The 20,804-nt window shown below is 35.9% G+C and overlaps 1 protein-coding gene across 5 annotated transcripts in view; it reads left to right on the top strand.

Annotated features, from left to right (window-relative positions):
- Positions 1-20,804, top strand: part of FAM13C (family with sequence similarity 13 member C) — a 162,111-nt gene that overhangs the window by 77,101 nt on the left and 64,206 nt on the right. The gene's annotated exons all lie outside the window — the stretch shown is intronic.

Here is a 20,804-nt window from a genome sequence, read left to right as displayed (position 1 = left end):
AAACTTTAAGTGTTTTTACTCTTAAGTGAATTTGTTTTTCCTGTAGCTCTTTGGATAATGTTTTTCCTCATTCTGGAGCAAATATATTTAAAATATTATCTGCAAGATTGCTCACTGTATCTTGGACATAAACCAAGTCCAGTAGTCATTAAAAAATTTTTTTTAACGTTTATTCATTTTTGAGAGACACAGAGAGATGGAGCGTAAGCGGGGGAGGAGCAAAGAGAGAGAGAGAGAGAGGGAGAGAGAAACAGAATGTGAAGCAGGCTCCAGGCTCTGAGCCATCAGCACATTGCCCAATGTGGGGCTCGAACTCACTGACTGGGAGATCATGACCTGAGTTGAAGTCAGATCTCCAACCGACTGAGCCACCCAAGCTCCAGTGGTCATTTTATTACACTCTTTTCAACTTTGCATTAGGATTGTATAATCATGGCTATGGCAGTTCCATTTGTAGAATTTTCTCTTAATTTTATTCTCCCTCTATTTCTAATGGCAAATATAATCATGCTTACTATTTATCCATGGAGTATAATATAGTTTGGTGTTTGCAGTATGGTCTTCTTAGTATGCTTTGAAACATTGAAGTCCTGTTTTCCACTCCAAATGGTTTCTCACCAAACCAGACATCACTATGTTAATGTTTGTTCTAAATTTTCTTTGAAATAGATAATTTAATCCTCCTGCTGGAAATCAATATAACATAATTAGGATCCGTTATTCTGAATGCCTTGGCTTAAGGCCTTGGTTTGAAATGCCATCTAGTTTCCCTGCCCTCATTTTATAATTAAGGAGCAGTGGGTGGTGTATCTGGTTAGGACTACAGCAAAAGGAATGAAAAGACTGGATGCTCAGATGCCAGGAAGAGATGACGGACTTGAGGCATACTGTTTATAAGTCATTTGAAGATTGATCTTTTCTCCCCCTCCAAGAAAAAGGTAATTAGCTAAATTTAGGGGATTTTCTTTTTCTTTTTTTTTACTTTAGAATTTGGCAGAAATGAATAGACAAAGGTAAACTAGATGATTGATTAAATTAAGTTAGATAAATAACTAAAGTTGTGGAAAATGACCTAAAATTAACAACATAGAACACTGCTTGTTATTTATTTGTGCATAGAGACAGCCTTCACATTCCACAATCTCACTCATGGTAACAAGAGTGACAAAGAGTTTAAGAAAAAAGAGGCAAGAGCCTGAATCAATGAATGCATTGTGAACAAGTAAAATGCTAGCTATAAAGAAGCATTGATTTGTTTTGACATAAGTGAGTAGAAAAATGAAGTGATTGTAAGAGTCAACTTGTGATAGGTTTCAAGTATTTGCGAGAAACTCAGATTTATGAGCTGGAAATCCATGAGAATGCTGAGGTTACTTGGGCATTCCAAAATCACAGCTGTAAAAAGCTCTATTTGAAATTTGTTTTCCTGTATTTGTTTGCTGTATTGTATTGGCAAATTTCATGAAATGTGCCAATTCACTGCTCTGGGATTAGACGGGTGCAAGAGCATTGAATGGAGTCATGATTTCAAAAGAGGAGGCAACACCCTATTTTAAATGTGTGCTCTTCCATGATAAGGTGGTGCTGCTGATCTGCCCTGGTTGATAAGATTCAGTGTGTGTTCAAAGTGGTTTTGTTCCAGTCAGGGGGCAAACTATGTGGGGTATGTACAGATCCACATCCTTTCATGCAGTTTCTGTTGTGACTGAAATTTGGGGGCCAGAGGAAACCTTAGAAAAACTTGAATAGAGACAGTATGAGTGGATCCAAGCCCATGCAGGGAGAGTTAATATCATTGAAGGAGACATCCTACAGAGTGGAAATATATTTAACTGGGTTTTCCCCAGCATTTCCCAAATGTATGGAAAACCAAATTATTTTATGGAAGAAGTCCATAACATAACATTTCTTTAGGCAACAGAGTCCTGTGGAACACAGGTGGGAAATGCTGCTTTAGTATTTTTTAAAAATTTTTTAATGTTTATTTTTGAGAGAGAGTGAGAGAGCACAAGTGAGGGAGGGGAAGATTGAGAGGGAGACACAGAATCTGAAGCAGGCTCCAGGCTCTGAGCTGTCAACACAGAGCCCAACGCAAGGCTCAAACCCACGAGCCGTGACGTCATGACCTGAGCCAAAGTCAGACGCTTAACTGACTGAGCCACCCAGGCACCTCTAGTATTTTTAATTGAAATGGAAAATATATATAGAATAGTGTGTATATCCCAAATGTACAGCTGGATAAATTCTCATAAAGTGTGTAACTAGCACCTAGATTAAGAAACACTATTATTAGCATCCCAGACACCCCTTAGTAATTCCTTCCAGTCACTACTTTCCAATTAGGATAACTATTCTTCAGACTGAAATAAATTTGTTTTGTCTATTATTGAGCTTTTCACAAATGCACTGTATGTACTTTTTTTGTGTCTGGTTTCATTTACTCAGTATTGTGCTTCTGAGATTCATACATATTTAGGTATGTAGTTTAAGTTTTCATTCTCCTTGCTGTAACCCATTGTATGTTTTTTTCCTCTAGTTTTTGACTATTATGATCAGTTGTTACTGAGAATAATTTTTTTTTAATGAGTTGTGGTTTGGTCTCTGAACAAGTGACTTTTTTTACAAGTGTTCCTTCCATCTGTAAATAGAAATACAAGGTGGAATTTTTGTTATGTGAGCTCTCTTCATTGCTCTTTGTTTCTTTCTTGTATTTATTTACCACTGCCCCCTTCTGTACCACACACATACAGCTATCTAGTTTTGTAAAAAGAACCCACCAGTTCCGTATCTGTCTTCCTTCTTCATCCCAATTGCAAATCTAAAGTCAAAAGAGTTTCTTGAGTTTCATGGGAAGATGGTCCACAAATATTTTCCAGACATTTCCATAGACCCTAAAGTTTTATATATAATATATATTGAAGGAGACATCCTATAGAGTGGGAATACATTTAACTGGTTATTATATATATATATATATATATATATATATATGATAAAAATTTTAAGATGCTACGTATGTGCTTTATTTATATTTTCCCCAAATTTCATCTGGCAATTTACTTCTACTTTTTGAACTTTTTAATTATACTTTCTCTGTCACAGATAGATGGGGCTCAGCTATATTTTGGTTCCAGAACTGGTACTTGACCCAAGGTGTCCTTTACTCAGTGATACATGGTGTGATAAATCTACATATAAGCGTCTGTCTCTGGGTGTATTCCCCTACTTTCCCAGTGAACTGGAAAACTCACTCACTTATTATTTCCAGTTGGCATGAATATAGATTTGATTGTAGCTAGTCTCATTTTTGTTAAGTGAGTCTCAAGCTACTAGTCTTTGACCTTGGGTCTCTTGATAAGACTTGTATCTTCATCCTATGAGTTTTAGTGTCTCTGAGACTATGTGATAGGAGTTTATAGCTGAAAAACTGAGTAAGTCTCCCTGTTGCCATTGACCTGGACTGTCAGATTCTTCATCTGTAAGACATCAAGAGGTTTTATTTTTTGGAGTCTTCTGGATCCTGCTTGGAAAGTATTCTAGACTTGAGATCTATCCACTACCCATGTCTCATCCATCTTAATCCTTGGTTTTAATTATTCCTCCATGTCCATATAATTGACAAGCACTCAGTAGATCAAAAAATTGAAGGATAAAATGAGAACAAATATTGTTTTCCTTCTCTACATATTACTAAATCCTCTTCCTGGCTGGCTTCAGTTCCAATTAGAAAAATAGCAGATGCGTAAAGAAAACTAATGGATCTCCCCTTCCCTGAGAAAGCATGCCATATTGTGTCTTCAAACGACTTTTTCTATTATAGACCACAGATAATAAAGCATCACATCAACTTATTTTAGTTTTTCATTTGGAAAATTGAGGCAGGAAGTAGTTTTTTTTAATTTTTAAAAAATGTTTATTGAAGGAGAGAGAGGTAGAGTGTGAGTAGGGGAGGGGTAGAGAGAGAGGGAGACACAGAATCCAAAGCAGGCTCCAGGCTCTGAGCTGTCAGCACAGAGCCTGACGTGGGGCTCAAACTCATGAACTGTGAGATCATGACCTGAGCCAAAGTCAGACACTTAATCGACTGAGCCACCCAGGCACTCTGGCAATAAGTTTTGGATTGGGTTAACTTAAGAGCCCTTTCAGTTTTAACATTTATTGATTCTCTCCCCCTCCAACCCCCATTTTTATTCATTTTCCCAATGCTTGAAGGCCTAGTTTGGGGAGCATATATTAGATCTTCTCTGGTCCTTTCTTTCCTTTCATTCTTCTTTCACCATAAATTGGCTTTCTTCAGTGATATGCTTGGATTCCTTTCCCTTGTTTTTTGCATAACTATTACTATATTTGATTTGTGGTTACCGTTAGGTTTGTATGTGACATCTGCATATAGCAGTCTATATTAAGTTGATGGTCACTTAAGTTTGAACCCATTCTTTACTTCTCTCCTCCCATGTTTTAGGTATATGGTGTCATACTTCACATCCTTTTATTTTGTGAGTCCCTTGACTAACATTTATGGATATACTTATTTTTATTGCTTTTGTACCTCCTACTTTTCTTACACTTACTTATGCTCTTTCCATACACAGAGTCCCCTTTCACATTTCTTGTAGGGCTGGTTTAGTGATCATAAACTCCTTTAGCTTTTGTTTTTCTGAGAAACTCTTTATCTCTCCTTCTATTCAGAATGATAGCCTTGCTGGATAGAATATTCTTGACTGAAGATTTTTACCATTCAGCACTTTGAATATACCATGCCACTCTCTTCTGGCCTGTGAAGTTTTTGCTGAAAAATCTGCTGATAGCCTTTTGGGGTTTCCCTTGTATGTAACTGTCTTCTTTTGTCTTGCTACTTTTAAAATTCTCTGTTTATCACTACTCTTTACCATCTTAATTACTATGTGTCTTGATGTGGACCTCCTTGGGTTGATTTTGTTGGGGGCTGTCTGTGCATATCTGGATCTGGATATCGGTTTCTTTCTCCAGGTTAGGGAGATTTTCGGCTATTATTTCTTCAAACAAATTTTCCACTCCCTTTTCTCTCTCTTTTTCTTCTGAGATCCCCATGATGTGAATGTTATTGCACTTGATGGAATTGCTGAGTTCCCTAAATCTATTCTCATTTTATATAATTCTTTTTCTCTCATCTCCTCAGCTTGATTACTTTCCATTTCTCTGTCCTCCAGATCACTAATTCATTCTTCTGCTTCTTCTAGCCTGCTATTTATTCCACCTATTGTATTTTTAATTTATTGAGTTCATCTCTGATCAGTTCTTTTTTATTTTCTATCTCTTTGTTAAGGATCTCACTGAGGTACTCCACTCTTCATAAGTCCAGTGAGTATCTTTATGACCATTACTTTAAATTCTCTAGCAGGCATATTACTTACCTCCATTTAGCTTCAGTCTCTTACTGTGGTTTGGTCCTGTTCTTTCATTTGGGACATATTCCTCTGTCTCCTTATTCTGTCTAACTTCCTGTGGCTTTTTCTCTGTGTTAGGAAAGTTATCTGTCTCCTGCTCTTGAAAATAGTGGGTGGGGTGTGCATTTTTAACAAGAGAGTATTTGCCCTTTTCCAGAAGCGATGCAGCCATTGTTGAGACTGGGCCAGCTGGGGCCACTGCAAAATGTGCAAGGGTTGGGTCAGTGCAGTGCCCATAAATTTTACATGATGGCCCTCTTCCACAGGGGACATGCCATTGCTGCCAGGACCAGTGCCAGCTAAAGCCTGATCCACAAAGTGCACATGGACAGGGCACTCAGTTTTAACAAAGTGTGTGTACCCTTATAGGAGGTGACCTGCCAACACTACAGCTCAGTCAAAGCCTTGCAAAGCATGCTGTCTGGAGACATGTTGTTGGTAAGGTTTGCACCAGTGTTCTAGGAAAGAGGATTCACAGTCCCAGGACTGAGGCAGGCCAGACTGGAGGGGGAAGGGCATAGTGTAAGCAAGTTAGGTAGCAAATGTTGGCAGCACTGCCCTGGTTCCCACAGATGGCCATGTGTTTATCCTGGGACCAGGGGAGGGAAATGGTACCTGCTAGCTTCTTTGTTCCTAGAGGAGTCTTCTAGCAAATTCTGTACTCTGGAACCTGCAGTTAGTAAATATCTCTCCCTCCCGTATGCCCTGGGCATTTTTCAAACTGCTGCTTCTATCCTATATATTTCCATGGGCTATTTGTTGTGCCATCTCTTTAAGGGTAGGCTCAGTTTTCTGTTGCCCTCTTGGCTCTCTCAAAGCTGAGCCTGCTGATTTTTAAAGTTCCAGGCTTTAAGCCCTGCTAGTTGTAAGAACTCACAAAATTTGGCCCCTCTGGTTTTCAAAGTTAAATGTTATAGGTATTTGTTTTCCCCATGCAGGCTCCCTGGTGTGAGCATCTGTTTCTCTTCTCCCTCCATATCTGTGGCTCCCTTCTATAGGTAGCCACAGCTTGTTTAACACCCCACTATGTTTGTGCCCTTCTTACCCCCTTCCATGTGACCTTTTTACTACATTTAGTTGTGAAGTTTGTTTGCCAGTTTGGGATCATTTCCTGGGCTATTTACACTGATAATGTAAGTGTCTAGTATCTGTAGGGTGAGGTGAACTTAGGGTCCTTCTACTCTCCAATCGTCCCTGGAAGTCCTCTGGGGAGAAAACAATAAAAAGTGTTATAAAAATGCCATAATCACTTAATTTAATTACTTATAAATTTTGTACAAGAATAAGAGATGCTACATGATCAAAGGTGAAGAATTGAGGTCAATTTAGCTGAGCCTAAGGAACATACTGAAATTCTAGTCAATTTGGACTTTCTGCCGTTATACTTGCCTAACCCAGTTCTTCTGTTATCATCTTACAGAAGGAAATGGTCACTTCAAAAAATGTCCATGACTTCCGTGCTCAGGAAAAAGTGCTTTATTTTCTTATCTGATAAATGCTTTGAAGGTATTCTGCACTTAACTTGTGGATAAAGCAAGTTTCTGCTGAGTGAATAAGAGTTTGTTTCTATTTCACTTTTTGCCTCAAATTCCAAGGTCCTAGAGGTAAGGTCAACTACAAGCCAATGGACACTGAAAGAAAAAATTGACTTTAATTGCTCTTACGTGGATTCCTTATTTCCTTTCCCTCTGAGGCTTGTTGGCTATAAAACTATCTTACACTGTCATGGGCCAATGTAGAGTTAACCTCTCTAGGCCTAAGGAACCAGTTTATAAATCTGAAGAAAAATATCTTGCCATTGGTTAATGTTTACCAAAAAGATATATGTTAAGCACAAAGAAGCAGCTATTCAACATTGGAATTAGAAAACAAATACATGCCACCTTAGTCTTTTGTCCACAATAAGCCCTACAACTTTATTCTGAGAATTTCAAGGTAAGTAAGTCTTAAAGGGTAATTGAGGGAAATATTTCTAGCCTTTTTTGTGTCCCCAGAATCAAACTTTGGAGACATATAATTCCTACCAAGTAAGGAGTCCAAGTGAAATGACTGACTGTTAAAGCACAGAAGAACCTATAACCTTAATATAATTAAAAGACTAGAATAAGTTTACGTACAGGGTAAAGTAGAAAAGATGGAAGGTATGGAGAATGTTCTTAGACAGTTTGAGATCCTGGAAGTTTAAGGCAACCTGCTGAGATGCCAGCCATGGCTAAATGGAGTTGACATTATGTTTGAAGGGGCTGAGGAATTATGGGGACAGATATTAGCATGGCTATCATTCTGACATTGAAGTAACTGAATATAAAAGGGGCCTCTTATGGAAAGGAAGAAACTAACCCAAATGAAAATCAATGAAGCATGTATATCCAGATCATGGGATGTATTTATAGGAGAAAAGAAATTGATAACTAATAGTAAATGTCAAAATGGTAATGTTAATATAACCTTTGTACCCTATTTAGCTCTTTCTAACTCTGTGAAGTGGAGAGTAGGAAAAGGAAATGCCCTCTGAAAGTAGAGAAAATTCTAGTCACATTATGTCAACTTTTCTAATTGAAAGAATAGTCACACTGGCTATGCCATTTTACCTGGTAACCAGTAAAACCTAGTATATCTGAAAGAAACCAACAATCACAAGTTCTTTGATACCATATTGGACTCCTTTTATGAGTCCTTACAAAAAGAGTGTAATAGAATCTTTTTAATGCAATAAATATTCTGAAGTGCAGTACTATTCTGAAGATTCCATCAGGAGTCCACTGAGTTTACAGAATAGAGTTGGAATATTTTAGGTGTTAATTGACTGTACAGGGCATCCTAGAGATGTGTTCTATACCTATGGCTGCTTTGAAGTTTAGTTTTGACCTTATCAAAAATAGCTGGGACATTTCTAGATTTGTTTGTGGTATCATCACTCTCAGTGACTGGCAAAAAACTAGAGGAAGAAAAAAATGCCCAAAGTGCAATTGGATTCAGTCTTGTCTTGTGCTACGGCCTGACTGAGGTTCTACCATAAAGAAACAATATCTTTAGGAGTGCCATTGGAATTTTCAAGAAGGGTCTGTGTTATAAAAAACAAGTGTAATAAATTGTTCACATGCAGCAAATGTTCCATAATGACCTAACATCAATAATAAGTTCTTATTTCACAAAGTGGACATCTATTTTACATAACTTGCCGTGAAAGAGATCATTTATCTACCAGAAACCAGTATGAAAAATTCACAATTCTTTTACATCAGTACTGTTGTTACTCTTTGTTTGTTGAGTTATGCTAGTCAAAATAACTCGACATTAGCCTCAACATTAAAGATACCTGCCTTTTTACAGTCTATGAAGAATCCTTTAATACTTTAATTTTATTAAAAGTAGACCAATTTTCACATTTGTAGTGCTCCTTTCTGAGCCTATATGCATGTGTCTATACGTGTGTCTCCATGCAAATAACTTAATTGTCTTTTTATTACCATCCAAAGGTTAGTATATAGATATTTTGGCCTCAAGTTGTATCAGATCTCAAGGTGGTACTTACTGTTTCATTTGAAATGTTTCTCCCTCAAAATTGTTTTAATTTTGAGAAAATAATATAATAAGAGGCTGCTTTAGGCTTTTGATACTCTTCAGTTAGCTGAATGGTATTATTTCTGAAGGAATAATAATCAGCTGTATTTTTCTATTAAAATGCAAATCTAGACTATAGGGGTTGGCCATAGTTCAGAGTTAATTGAATATTTTCCTCTTTTTTATCTTTTTTTCAAGTATCTGGGATTTTTTTTCCTTGTGGCTTAAAGTCAATTCAACATGGCTTTAATGTTAACAGAATTTTATTGACTTACACAGTGGGAACTTTTAGGATCAGGATAGGCTCCATGCATGGCTAGATCCAGGGATTAAAAACTTGTCATGTAGATGGTATCTCTTTCCATCTCTTATCTCTGCTTTCCTATACTGGCTTTATTTTTAGATTGACCTCTCTCTAGGGACATTATTCTTACAGCTAGCAATTCCAGTGTATATTAGTTTTTTATTACTGTGTATCAAATTAACAAAAGCTTACTGGTTTTGAAGGCCTATTTATTAGCTCATAGTTATGTAGGTCATAAATCTGGGTGGATTCACTTGGATTCTCTGCTCAAGTTCTCATAAAACTGAAATGAAGTATTGGCTACAATAGGTTCTTATCTGGAGATTCTTAAGAAGTTTCCATGTCCAAGTTCATTCAGGTTGTTGCTTGAATTTACTTTTTCAGGGTTGTAGGATTATGGTCCCTGCTTCCATGCTAATCATCAGCTGAGGGCAGCTTTCAGATTTTAGAGGTTACCTGCATTCCTTCTCACATGACTGCCTTCATCACTGAGCCACCAACAGCAACAGCACACCAAATCCTTCTGTGCTTCAAATTTCTCTGATGTTGTCTTTTGCCGCCAGCTGGAAGAAACTACCTGCCTTAAAGGGCTCACCTGATTGGGTGATAATCTCTATATCTTTGGTCAACTGAGTTAAGATTTAATTAAATCTGCAAAATCCCTCATAGCAGCACCCAGATTAGTATTTGAATAATGAGGGTACATGAATCTTGGGCCATTCACAGAGTAAAAGGGTAGAAAGTCCTAACTTCAGTTTCATTTATGTAGGTTGGGGCATGGAGCTTCTGGCTGAACCAGTCACTATGACCTTGAGGTATGGAATTAACTGATTGGCTAGATGTAGACTATATTTCCCACTTTAGATCTTGGAGTGCTGTCATCAGAAGGTGTATAAATGGATGCTGGACTGCATAATACTCGTCTCTGAAACATGGTATCCAATTTGATTTTCCTGTGTGCTGGACTACTTAAGGATGTCATTTGGAAATTTTTTGGTATGGTTTTCTGAGTTGAGATAAAGTGACCTTGCTTCCTTACCAAGGTTTCTTCCTCAGCTGGCACAGTGTCCTATTATCATTTAATTTCAGACAATTTCTTGTCAGTTGCCAATGAGGACATCCTGTAGCCAACATGTTCTTAGTTGCAGTTGCATGAACGACACAGCAAAGAAACTCAGAACAGTTTCCAGGCTGGTTTAATCTGTCCTGCCATTCAGAGGCAACTATCCAGCCTGGCTTTTTGTTTTTGGGAGAATCAGATCTAAGGTCCTCACTCTCAGGAGAATCCTTAGATGCTGGCAGAAAAGGCAGAAGCTATGCCAACAATTGCCTATATTCTTCCTCATCTGAGAATTAAAAAAACTACAGAGGTGTTGAGCTGAGCAGAGGAGTTGTGGTAACCCCTACCATAGCTGATCGACCTGTGTTTGACATTTGTCTATTGGCCTTCCCCATCTGCCACACTCCACTAGAGTTTTGTCCCATTGGCTCCTGCTCTTTCTTCTGCTATACTCTCATGATTCTTCTCCTTGTTGCTCATTCTTTCATTTAATTCTCTTCATACTACTAGTTTTTTGCTCTCTCATGGAAAACTAGAACAGGCTGCGTCTACTGCAGTGACTCTCAGGTGTGCTGTAGTTTTTACTGCTTCATAGAAAAAAAAAAGAAAGAAAAAAAAAAAAAACAAGAACAATGCAGTGAGTTTTTCCATAAAGCTGGATGCTTTTATTTAGAGATTGGTCTTTTATTTAGAGATTGGTCTAAAATTTCCATTTTCTGATGAAATGATGGGAAGGGTTTATTTGTTTATTTGTTTTCCCACATGCTCTTACTCAGCAGGATATAAACCTGACAGCTATATATATATATATATATATATATATATATATATATATTCCCCTGACCCCTAATAGCTTTAAAAAATATTTCTGCTCATTCTAAGACTGAAATTTTGCCTTAAAGCTATGACTTTTTGAATATTTTCTCTAAGGAGTAATTCTTTCTTTTAACAGTGTTTATTTAGAAGCAACTATGTACCCAGCTCTGGATCTGGTACTAGAATGGAGTGTGGAGCTGCGGTAGAAGAATGAAATTTGTAATCTCCACTTTCCAGGGAGATAGAAATACACATCAACTTAATATCCTATAGTCTGGCCTTGCTAGTGTTGGTATATTTTGATTTTTTAAGATATTATTGGCTTTCTTAGGGCTATAAAAATCAGATTTTAAAACAGGTAGATGATTTTTTTGGTTTTCTAAAAAAAATTCATATTTGAGGAAATAACTAATACTTTCCAGTGTGACCTGCCACCTTTAAGGCATAGATAGGTAGTGTACTTCATCTGACATGTGATTTTATGATTTTTAGTGGAATAGTTATTGATCTCTAATATTCATTGAATTTTAGAAATTGAAGTGGTTAAGGTAGTGGCATCAAGAAAAACAAGGGGCCTAAAGCCCAGCATAGTTGTATGGTTTGCCCAGGGACACAGAATAAGCCAGTGGTAGATTTATGATTAAAAGCTCCTATGGGGCCAGTACTGTGCCATGTTTTACTGAGTTTAGTTTTTCTTCTTTTTTTTAATTGAACTATAATGGACATACAGCATTATAGTAGTTTCAGATGTACAATGTAATTATTTGGCACTTGTACACCCTAAAAAATGTTCATCACAAGCGATGTAGTCTGTTACCATAAAAAGTTACAAAAAATTTTTTCTTGTGATGACAATTTTCAGGATACATCTCCCAGCAACCTTCAAATATGCACTACAGTACAGTTGGCTATAGTCACTATGCTGCACCCTGCATCTCCATAACCCATTAATTTCACAACTGGGAGTCTGTACCTTCTGATCCCCTTCAGCCATTTTGCTCACCCCTAAATCCCCCAACAGAGTGGCAACCACCACTCTGTTCTCCCTATCAATTAGTTTTGTTTTCTTTGTAGATTTCACATGTAAGTGAGATCATATGGTATTTATCTGACTTATTTCACTTAGAATAATACTTTCAAGGGCCATCTATGTTGTTGCAATTTCATTTTCATTCATTCATTCATTTTTGTTTTAATTCCAGTGTAGTCAACAGACAGTTTAGTATTAGTTTCAGTTGTACAAAACAGTGATTCAACAATTTCATGTATTACTCAGAACTCATCAAGATAAGTGTATTCTTGATGGATATGTAGGCTCTTTCGATAATTTTACTATTGTTGAGAATGCTGCTGTAAACATTAGGGTACATGTGCCCCTATGCATCATCACTCCTATATCCCTTGGGTAAATTCCTAGCAGTGAATGGGTAAAGAAGAAGTGGTTTATATATACAATGGAATACTACTTGGCAATGAGAAAGAATGAAATCCTGTCATTTGCAGCAACGTGGATGGGACTGGAGGGTTCACTTGTGCTAAGTGAAATAAATTACTGAGAGAAAGACAGATGTATCATATGTTTTCTTTTCTTTTTTTTTTTTTTTTTCATATGTTTTCATTCATATGTGGATCTTGAGAAACTTAACAGAAAACCATGGGAGAATGGAAGGGGGAATAAAAAGTTACAGAGAGGGAGGGAGGCAAATACAGAGAACAAACTGAGGGTTGATGCGGGGTGGGGGAAAGGGGAAAGTGGGTGATGAGCATTGAGGACGGCACTTGTTGGGATGAGCACTGGGTGTTGTATGGAAGCCAATTTGACAACATAAATAGATTAATATTAAATAGATGATAGATAGATAGAGAGATAGATAAGTGTATTCTTAATTCTCAAGATTTTATTCTTTTTTATGTCTGAGTAGTATTCCATATTTGGTCTATACACATAACCATATCTCCTTTATCCTTTCATTTATTGATAGAAACTTAGATTGTTTTCACACTTCAGCTATAAATTAATCCTGCAATGAATATAGGAGGTGCACATATCTTTTTGAATTGTGTTTTCATTATCTTTGAGCGAATACCCGGAAGTGGAATTTCTGGATCATATGGTATTTCTGTCTTTAATTTTTTGAGGAACCTGCTTATCATTTCCATAGTGAATTCACATTCTCACCAACAGTGCATGATGGTTCCCTTTTCTCCACATCCTCACCAAACGTTAGTTCTTGTCTTTTTGATAACAGGTATTCTAATGGGGTGAGGTGATATCTTATTGTGGTTTTGATTTGCATTTCCCTGATGATTAGTGATGTTCACCATGTTTTCATATGTCTATTAGCCATCAGTATGTCTTATCTGGAAAAAAAAAGTCTATTCAGATCTTCTGCTCATTTTTCAATTAGATTTTTTTTTTTTGCAATTGAGTTTTATAAGTTCTTTATATATTTTAGATATTAACCCCTTATCAGATTTTATTTGCAAATATTTTCTCCCATTCAGTAAGTTGCCTTTTTATGTTCACCAGAGATACTGGCATATAGTTTTCTCTTTTTGTAGTGTCTTTTTCTGGCTTTGATATCAAGGTAATGCTGGCTTTGTTGGTTTCCTCTGCTCTGCAGAAGTGTTTCAGTTAGATATAATCTACTTGTTTATTTTTGCTTTCATTGCAGTGCAGGAGGGCTTCTCTTTATCTGTATCATTGTCAACACTTATTTCTTGTGACACTAGCCATACTAATTGTGGTTTTGATTTGCATTTCTCTGATGATTAGTGATGTCAATCATCTTTTCATGTGTCTGTTGGTCATCTGTATGTCTTCAGAAAAATGTCTATTAAGATCCTTTATTTATTTTTAATTGGATTATTTGGTTTTTTGGTGTTGAGTTGTGTAAGTTTGTTATATATTTTGGATATATATATTAGATATATAATTTGCAAATATCTTCTCCCCATTCACTAGGTTGCCTTTTTGTTCTGTTGATTGTTTTATTTGCTGTGCAAAATCTTTTTATTTTGGTATAGTCACAATAGTTTATTTTTGTGTTTTTCCCTATCATGAGAAGACATATCCATAATATGTTGCTAAGGCTGATGTCTAATAAATTACTGTTGCTTTTTGTAAGTTTTTTGATTACTGATTTAATTTCATTACTAGTAATCTATTCAGATTTTCTGTAGGTATTGTATGGTTTCAGGTCTCACAAAGAACTTTTAATCCATTTTCAGTTTATTTTTGTGTATGGTATATGAAAGCAATTTTCATTCTTTTGCATGTAGCTGCCCAATTTTTTCCAATACCATTTATTGAAAAGACTGTCTTTCCCCTCATTATATATTTAATCCTTTGTTTTAAAATAATTGACAATATAGGTGTGTGTTTTTTTTGTTTTGTTTTTTTGTTTTATTTTGTTTTGTTTTGCTCTCTATCCTGTTTCTTTGATCTATGTGTCTATTTTTGTGCTAGTACCATACCATTTTGATTACTATAACATTGTAGTATACCTTGATATTTTGTATTGTGATACCTCCAGCCATGTTCTTTCTCAAGATTGCATTCATTATTTGATGTCTTTTATGGTTACATACAAATTTTAGGATAATTTTTTTACAGTTCTGTGAAAAATGCCATTGGAATTTTGATAGGGATTGCAATGAATCTGTAGATTGCTTTGGGTAGTATGGGCATTTTAATGATATTATTTCTTCCAATCCATGAGCTTGGTATATCTTTTCATTTGTTTGTGCCATCTTCAGATTCTCTCATCAGTGTCTTATAAGTTTTCTGGGTATAGATTTTTCACTTCCTTTGTTCGATTTATTTCTAGGTACTTTATTCTTTATTGTGCAGTTGTGATGGAATTTTCTTTATTTTCCTTTTTGCTACTTTGTTATCAGTGTATGGAAATGCAACAGATATCTGTATATTAATCTTGTATCCTACAATTTTGCTGAATTAATTTATCAGTTCTAAAAGTTTTTGGTGGAGTATTCTCTATATATGCAGTATTATGTCATCTGTAAATAGTGATAATTTTCCTTACTGATTTAGATGCTTTTTATTTCTTTTCCTTGTCTAATTGCTGTGGCTAGAATTTTAAGTATGTTGTTGAATAAAACTGATAGGTAACCATGGACATTCTTGTCTTTTTCCTAATCTTAGAGGCAAAGCTTTCAGTTTTTCACCACTGAGTATGATGTTAGCTGTGATTTCTAAAAATAGGGCCTTTATTGTATTGAAGTATTTTCTTCTAAACTCACTTTGTGGAGTTTTTATCATGAATGGATATTGTATTTTGTCAAATGCTTTTTCTGTATCTATTAAGGTGATCATATGGTTTTTATTCTTTATCTTGTTAATGTGATGTATCACACTGATAGATTTCCAAATACCAAAGTACGTTTATAATCCTTTGTATTGCTGCAGCATCAGTTGTTATTTTTGCTTCATTTCTGATTTTATGTATTTGAGTCCTATTGCTCCTTCTCTCAATGGGTCTGGCTAATAGTTTATCAATTTTGTTTATCTTTTCAAAAACCAGTTCTTGGTATAATTGATCTTTTCTATTTTTTTGCCACTATTTCATTTATTTCAGCAGTAATCTTTATTATTTCCTTCTACCTGCTTTTAGCTTTGTTTTCATTTTTCTAGTTCTTTTAGGTATAAGGTTAGTTCATTTTTTTGAGATTTTTTTTTGTTTTTTTTTTGAGGTAGGTTATATTCCTATAGTTTTCCCTCTTAGAACTGCTTTTGCTGTGTTCCAAAGATTTTGAACTATTGTTTTCATTTTTATTTTTCTTCATATAGATTTTGATTTCCTATTTGATTTCTTGTTTGATCCATTAGTTGTTTAGTAGCATGTTGTTTAGCCTCCATGTATTGTGGTTTTTCCACATTTTTTCTTGAAATGGATTTCCAATTGTATACCATTATGAATGGAATGATGCATGATATGATTTCAGTCTTCTTAAATTTACTGAGACTTTTTGGTTTGTGGCCTAACATGTTATCTATCCTGGAGAATATTCCATGTGCACTTGAAAGCAATGTGTATTCTCCTACTTTTTGGTGGAATGTTTTGCATATATCTGTTAGGTTCATCTGGTGTAATATGTTGTTCAAAGTCACTGTTTACTTGTTTTATCCGCTGATGTAAGTGGAATGTTAAAGTTCCCTATTATCATTGTATTCCTATCTATTTCTTCCTTTCTGTCTGTTAATATTTGCTTTATGTATTTAGGTGCTTCTATATTGGGTGCATATATATTTATATCCTCTTGTTTGATTAATCATTTTATCATTATGCAGCGCCCTTCTTTGTCTCTTGCTATAGTCTTTGTTTTAACACTTATTTTGTCTAATAGAAGTATTGCTACTTGACATTTGTTTTTGCTTCATTTGCATGATATATTTTTTCCAACCTTTCACTTTCAGTCTTCATGTGTCTTTAGGTCTCAAGTGAGTCTCTTGTAGGAAGCATATAGATGGATCTTGTTTTATTTATTTATTTATTTATTTATTTATTTATTTATTTTTATCTATACAGTCACCCTATGTGTTTTGATTGGAGCATTTAGTCCATTCACATTTAAAGTAATTATTGGTAGGTATATATACTTATTGCCATCTTGTTCATTATTTTCCAGTTCTTCTTTGCTCTCTCCCCTTGTGGTTTGTTGGCTTCTTTTACTGTTATGTTTGGATTCCTTATTTCTTTTGTGTATCTATTATAGGTTTTTGATTTGTGGTTACCACTGGGTTTTTATACAACATCTTATGTGTACAGCATATATATTAATTTGATGGTTGCATAAGTTTGAATGCTTTTTAAAAGCACTAAATTTTTACTCTTCCCTCTGCCTTTTATGTATATGATATAATATTTTACATATCTTTATTTTTTGTATTCTTGAACTATTTTTTGTAGATATTATTGTTTTACTACTTTTATGTTTTAACCTCCATACTGGCTTTGTAAATGACTAATCTACTACCTTTACTGTATGCTTGCTTCTACTCATAAATTTTTTTTCCTTTTATAGTTTTCCTCTAGTGATGGCCTTTTTCTTTCCACTTAAAGAATTTCCTTTAATATTTCTTGTAATGATGATTTAGTGGTAATGAACTCCAATCTTTGTCTGGGAAACTCTTTATATCTCCTTCTATTGGGAATGATAATCTTGCTGGGTACAGAATTCTTAGTTTTAGGTACTTTCCTTTCAGCACTTTGAATATATCCTGCTGCTCCCTTCTGGCTTACAGTTTCTCCTGAAAAATCAGTTGATAGCCTTATGGGGTTTCCCTTGTATATAAATGTCTCCTTTGCCTTTCTGCTCTTTAAATTCTCTACTAATACTTTTAGCCATTTTAATTATCATGTGTCATGGTGGGACCTCTTTGGGCTCATTTTGATATGGGCTCTCTGTACTTCCTGGACCTGTTGTCTGTTTCATTTTCCAGATTAGGGAAAATTTTACCTACTATTTCTTCAAATAAGTCTTCTGTCTGCCTTTTCTGGGATTCCTACTATGCTAAATGCTCAATGATGTCACTGATGTTATTTCTTTTTGCTATTCACTTTGATTGCTTTCCATTATCCTGTATTCTAGATCACTGGTTCATTCTTCTGCAACCTCTAATCTGCTGTTGATTCTCTTTGGTATATATTTTATTTTAGTTACTGAATTCTTCAGTTCTGACTGGTTCTTTTTTATATTCTCTCTCTTTGTTGAAGGTCTCACTGAGTTCACCCACTCTTACTCAAATGTAGTGAGTATCTTTATGACCATTACTTGGAATTCTTTATCAGGCATATTGCTTATCTCCATTTCATTTACCTCATTTACTGTGGTTTTGTCTTGTTCGTTGACTTGGGACATATTCCTCTGTCTCTTCATTTTGTCTAACTCTCTGTGTTTCTATGCTTTGGGTAGGTCAGCTATGTCTCCTGGTCTTGAAAGTTGTGGCTTTATACAGAAGAGGTCTTTTGACCTGTCGTGAAATCCCCCCTGGTAGCCAGAACTAGGCCCTACATGAGCTGTATGTCCCCTCCTGTTGTGGCTGAGCCCTGATTACCTTCAGCCCATCTGGCTGCAATTACCCACTTTACTTGCTGTGGATACACTGGGCAGGATTTGGTTCCCACACTGTTGAGAAGCCTGTATGAGGCTACTGCAGTCTTGTTGGTGGATAGGGCCAGCAGTCGTCTCAGCTGTCTACAATTGGCTTCTCTGCCACAGTTGTGGGTACAAGGAAGGGCAGCACTTGTTCCCTGCTGGGCCAAGTGAGAGGTTCTCATTAAGAGATTGGGCTGCTGCAAATGTGGGCATACTAGTGTGTGAGGTTATCTCCTTCATTCCCTAGGGCAGGAGGAAGTTTGGAGTGATGGTGGTCCCCTCTGCCAGGGCTACCTGCAGGATTCAGTGGTGCAGAAGCTGCTTAGGAGGGATGCCTGCTGAGGCAGGAAGGTTGTGTTGGGTGTGTCCACAGGGGAATTCTGGAGTTGGGTATGCTTTGCTAGAAAGGTAGCTAGAGAATGTTAGAACTGGCTCCTGCAAGCATCTGGCTATCTAGGCTGGGGAACTGTAAAATAAGTAGTGCCCACCAGCACTTATATTCCCTAACAAACTTTCTGAAGTTCCCTGCCCCTCCATCACATGTGCTAAGATTTGTCAATAAATCTCCTTCACATATACCCCAGGTGCTCTTCAAACTGATACTTCTGTACTGTATCTTAGGCTTGAATTATTCATTGTGCTGGCTCTTATGCCATTTCTTCCCATTCCTGACTCTCCTAGAGGTAAGCCTACTAATTTTTAAAACTATAAAAGTTAAGGCCCACTGTTTTTCAAAGCCAGATGTTATGGGGACTTGTCTTCCCAGTGTGGGTCCCCTGTGCCAGGGCACTTGGTGTGGAGTCTGCTCCTCTCACTTCTCCATACTTGTTATGTCTCTCTTATTTGTGGTTAGTCTCACCAGGGGTTTCCAACCATGTCTCTGCCCTCCTACCCTTTTCAATGTGTATTTCTCTCTATAATTAACTGTGGAATATCTGTTCTGCCGGTCTTAGGGTCATTTTAAGAGTTAGTTTCATAGGTGCAGCTTTTATCTCAGTGGGTCTGTGGGATGAGGTAACTTTAGAATCTTCCTACTTCACCATCTTCATCACAGCTCTTAATTTTATTAATATTTTCTATTGATTTTTTCATCCCTGTTTATTTATGACCTGATTTTTATTATTTATTTCTTCCTACTAATGTAAGGCTTTGCTCTTTTTTTTTCTAGTTGCTCTAGGTGTAAGATTAGTTTATTTGAGTCCCCAAATTTGTTGTTATTTCTTGAGATGGGCCTGTATCACTATAAACTTCCCTCTTAGACCTACTTTTGATGCATCCCATATTTTTGAGCATTGTGTTTTCATTTTCATATGTCTCAAGGTGTTTTTGCTTTCCTCTTTGATTTTTTTCATTGACCCCATTGGCTGTCTTGTAACATACTGTTTAGTCTTTACAAGTTTGTGCTTTTCCAGTTTTCTTCTTGTAGTTGATTTCTAGTTTCATAGTGCTGTGGTCAGAAAAGTTGGTTAATGTGATTTCAGCCTTCTTAAACTTATTGAGACTTATTTTGGGGCTAACGTTATCTGTCTTTGAGAATGTTCCATGTACATCCAAGAAGACAACATATTCTCTTGTTTTTGGAGAAATGCTTTGTATATATCTGTTATGCCCATTCAGTCTAATGTGTTGTTCAGTGTCAATGTTTCCTTATTGATTTCCTGTCTGGATGATTTATCCATTAATGTAAGTGGGTTGTTAAAGTTCCCTACTATTATTGTATTACTGTCAATTTTTCCCATTGCACTTGTTAATATTTGCCATATATATTTAGGTACTCCTATGTTGGGTGTATAAATATGTACAATATTGTATCTTTTATTATTAATCTCTTTATCATTATGTAATCTTCTTCTCTGTCTCTTGTTACAAACTTTGTCTTAAAGTCTATTTTGTCTAACATAAATATTGTCACCCTAGCTTTTGTTTGTTTGTTTACATTCGCATGGAACATATTTCTATCCATTCACGTTCAGTCTATTTGGATCTTTAGATCTAAAGTGAGTGGCTTGTAGGCAGCACATAGATGGGTATTGTTTTTTGTTTTCTTTTCCCCCTTCCATCTTCCATTCAGCTATCCTATGTCTTTTGATTGGAACATTTATCCAATTTACATGTAAATGAGTTATTGTTAAGAATATATTTATTGCCATTTTGCTAATTGTTTTCTGCTTGTTTTTGTAGCTCTTCTTTGTTCTTTTCTCTTTATTTGCTAGTAATTTGATGACTTTCTTTAGTGTTATGTTTGGATTCCTTTCTGTTTATTTTTTATGTATGTAGTATAGGTTTTTGGTTTGTGGTTACCATGAGTTTCATATATAACCACTTACGTATATAGCAGTCTATTTTAGTTGGTGGTTGTTTAGGTTCAAATGCATTCTGATAGGGCTACATCTTTACTTCTCCCCCAACACATTGTATGTTTTTGATGTCATATTTTACATATTTTTATTTAGTGTATCCTTTATATAATTATTGTAGATTTAATTGATTTTACTGCTTTTGTCTTGTAACCCTC

The sequence above is a fragment of the Leopardus geoffroyi genome, chromosome D2 (assembly GCF_018350155.1).
Source record: "Leopardus geoffroyi isolate Oge1 chromosome D2, O.geoffroyi_Oge1_pat1.0, whole genome shotgun sequence".
NCBI lineage: Eukaryota > Metazoa > Chordata > Mammalia > Carnivora > Felidae > Leopardus > Leopardus geoffroyi.
This window is presented reverse-complemented; position numbering and strand designations above follow the sequence as displayed.